The 3,909-nt window shown below is 36.1% G+C and overlaps 1 protein-coding gene and 1 long non-coding RNA gene across 2 annotated transcripts in view; one reads left to right on the top strand and one right to left on the bottom strand.

Moving 5' to 3' along the window:
* The window catches only part of LOC102678499 (protein split ends-like), a 200,485-nt gene that overhangs the window by 122,118 nt on the left and 74,458 nt on the right, over positions 1–3,909 (bottom strand). The window lies entirely within an intron of this gene.
* The window catches only part of LOC116185485, a 9,160-nt gene continuing 5,576 nt past the window's right edge, over positions 326–3,909 (top strand). The window contains exon 1 of the long non-coding RNA XR_004150337.1: positions 326–338. This is a non-coding gene — a long non-coding RNA (uncharacterized LOC116185485). The remainder of the gene's footprint in view (positions 339–3,909) is intronic.

The following is a 3,909-nucleotide window of genomic DNA, read 5'->3' on the forward strand; positions in this document are numbered from 1 at the left end:
TAAGGGGATGCAAAATCGAGATTGCCATCGATCGACGCGTTGTTCCCTCCACCCGTCACGAAAGGGATTTTTATCGAGATATATTTCCGAACGAAATTACACCCTCTCTCGCCCCCATTCGTCGATACACTCGGCAATTATTATTGCCCCTCGATTCCACCAGCCTTTGCGCCAAGCCAAAGCGACGCGCGTGTTATTAATTTCGTAATTAATCATCGCGAATTAAGAGTATTTATACACGTTTTATTCGACGTTGATGCGCTAGACGTTTTTGTCCCCTGTAGTTATTTGAGTGGGGAGAGAGGGGAGGGTTGGTGGGTTCGAATGTTATCGAATTTGTAATTTCACCGCGATATCAGATTCACAATATCGCCGCTTTCACCTCCCCTGCTTGTTCGCCTTTCACCATTACGATTCTTCAATATTTGTTTCGAATATGGAAGAACTTACGTAATCATAGAAATGTGAACTCGATCGTTAAGTTGAAATTTTTCAACAGAATTGTTGGATGTCGAATTTTTAAATGGAATCCCAAGCTTTACTGTGTTCGCGTATCTATTAATAATTTCCTGGTTTTAATAAATATTTAAAATTCCAAATATTTTTCTGTAGCGGATGAGCAAATTATTAGAAAGTTTATTTGCTTTTTTCATCTCGGATGACATCGTGTTCTAAAGACGATCATGAAGCAAGATTGCCAAGAAATTATGGTTTCTTCGTAGGATAATGTTGATAATGAGAAGGAAAGAATGGTTTTGAAAGAATGGGATGATAGTTAAATAATTAAGTATCGATTATTAAAAAAAAAAAAAAAAAAGTTTCGATGATTGATAGATCGAAGCGTAGGTATATTATTCTATGAGGGTTAAATTTGAAACTCGTTGCAAGCGGTTCACCATCGGCACGTTCAGTCAACCATCTGCGCCAATAAATTCTTCAACGACCACGCGATCCACTATCTCATCGATGCCAATGATTTACTACAGGCGCGATCAATAAGCGAATCAAGCAACCGTCAAAGGGCGTTTCAAAGAACGGGAGTGCATACATCATACCACACCGGCCCCGATGTTTGGGATTAACGTACATTTCGCGATTTCGTATCGCCAGAGACGTTGAATTATTGCTAGAAAAAGTATCGTGCAAAATTCCCAACGATACGCTTTATTTACATACGTATAGCGTACACTCAATTGCTGATTTGTGTTCGAGAACAGGTTTGAGATTTATCTAGGATTTACATGTTATTTGTATTTCATTTATAAACCGTCGAGTTTATGTTACGTTTGATAGAACAAGCGTTTGTAATGTTTAGTTTGAAATTTTAATTATCTTTGTTTATCTTCTTATAATATAATGTACTTCTCTTTATCTTTATCCTTGAACGTTTCGCGTACCAGATCGCTGAACTCGTTTAGATATCAACCGCACAGCTATTCGAGATCAAAAAAATATCTTTTGATCCACACTTTGAATCTTCATTTTTAATTCGTCAAAGTAAGAATTTTTTACCTTTCTTTTTATCTTAAACTCTACACTTTTTCCTTGCAATTTTACACTATTATTGATATTATAAAACTTACATCATAAATCGAAAATCGATCTAACACGAAGCAATAAATCCACTATTCGGATATCAAAAGAAATTCATTAGAATTTTTCCTAACTTAATCATCGTTCGCGTTACAACAATGCCATAATCAACTCAATACGAAAAATATATTCCAAAAATTTGCGATCGATGAAAAAATAAATCCACCAATATCAACAAGAAGAAATTCATAAGAATCTTTCCTAACTTAATCATCGTTCGCGTTACAACAATGCCATAATCAACTCAACGCGAAAAATATATTACAAAAATTTGCGATCGATCGAAAAATAAATCCACCGATCAGATATCAGCAAAAAGACAAGAAATTTATTAGAATCTTTCCTAATTTAATCATCGTTCCAACGCCTAACATATATTACAAAAATTCGATCGAAAAATAAATCTATTAAATCAGATATCAGCAAGAAGACAAGAAATTCATTAGAATCTTTCCTAATTTAATCATCGTTCGCATTACAACAATATCATAATCAACTCAACGCGAAAAATATATAACAAAAATTTGCGATCGATCAAAAAATAAATCCACCGATCAGATATCAACGAAAAGACAAGAAATTTATTAGAATCTTTCCTAATTTAATCATCGTTACGACAAATAATCATGCCAACGCGAAACATATATTACAAAAACTAAATCCACCGATCAGATATCAGCAAGAAGACAAGAAACTCATTAAAATCATTTCTAATTTAATCATCGTTCGCGTTACGAAAAAATAATCATGCCAACGCGAAACATATATTACAAAAACTAAATCCACCAATCAGATATCAGCAAGAAGACAAGAAATTTATTAGAATCTTTCCTAATTTAATCATCATTACGACAAATAATCATGCCAACGCGAAACATATATTACAAAAAATCCACCGATCAGATATTAACAAGAAGACAAAAAATTCATTAAAATCATTTCTAATTTAATCATCGTTCGCGTTACGACAAATAATCATCCCAACGCGAAAGATATATTACAAAAATTTGCAATCGATCGAAAAATAAATTCACCGACCAGATATCAGCAAGAAGAAATTCATTAGAATCATTTCTAATTTAATCATCGTTCGCGTTACGAAAAAATAATCATGCCAACGCGAAACATATATTACAAAAACTAAATCCACCGATCAGATATCAGCAAGAAGACAAGAAATTCATTAAAATCATTTCTAATTTAATCATCGTTCGCGTTACGACAAATGATCATCCCAACTCGAGACATATATTACAAAAATTCGCGACCGATCGAAAAATAAATCCATCGGATCGGATGTATAATCGATAAAAAATACGATAAAAAATTCACTGCGCTACCTTGATCGGTAACTTCGATCGGCGGGCTCGAGAACAGTACACGTACACCGATAAATCGAGGACGGGCGATAAAGCATCGGACACGAAAACGCATTCTTCCACGCGTGCCTTTGGCGCGCGAGTGGAAGTGACGCGGCAACGAAAAGGGATATTACGCTTGTCGGCCTCATCGACGGCTACATTTCGATTAACAGGCGAGCATTGCGGTGGGCAAATTGTCGATCGCGAAACGGGCCGATAACGTTGCGCCCTGGCAATAAATTAAACGAGGCTGATAAACTGGTAGCTCGTCCGCACGAGCAGAAGCGCGCGCGAAGGGAAAACGGGAACCTGTTTCCATTGGGTCCGCTTATCTGAATCGGTTCGTATCATAAATAGGGCCTGTACGTGTTTTGCGTGCGTACATGCGTGCGTGCGTGCGTGCATGCGTCGCGTGTAAAATGAATTTTCCATTAAGCGGCGGCCAACGGTGGTGATTCAACGCGGCACAATGTCACGCTGTCAAGGTCTGAGTCACTTTGTTGGAGAGGTCTTTCTGGATTTCGATAAAAGAGATAGGCTTGCCGATTGTTCGCACGAATTTACGTGTATCGAGTTTATTAAACGAGGTGGTTGGTTCTCGATTCAGATACTTTTTACTTACTTTGGAGAAATGTGGATACCGTGGTGGTAATAGATATGTATTCGTATCGCGATATTATATTGAATATATCGCGAGGCAAGGGAGGTAAGAGTTTGCATCGTGAAAATTATTTCTGTAAAAGGATGTTGGGATAAATGGAATGGCAATGAATAGTCATATTCGAATGCAATATCGAGTCGCTTTTTTTTTGAATCGTTTTTAACTTATTTCTTATTAGAAGGATGTTAAGAATGTTAATATCAGTTGAATGGAATAATCGATGAACTGTTCATATTAGCGTAGATTTTATAGTAAGTATTGTATTGTGAATTTATCTTTTATTTTTTTTTTTTT

This window comes from Apis dorsata, unplaced genomic scaffold, assembly GCF_000469605.1.
Source record: "Apis dorsata unplaced genomic scaffold, Apis dorsata 1.3 scaffold_194, whole genome shotgun sequence".
Taxonomy (NCBI): domain Eukaryota; kingdom Metazoa; phylum Arthropoda; class Insecta; order Hymenoptera; family Apidae; genus Apis; species Apis dorsata.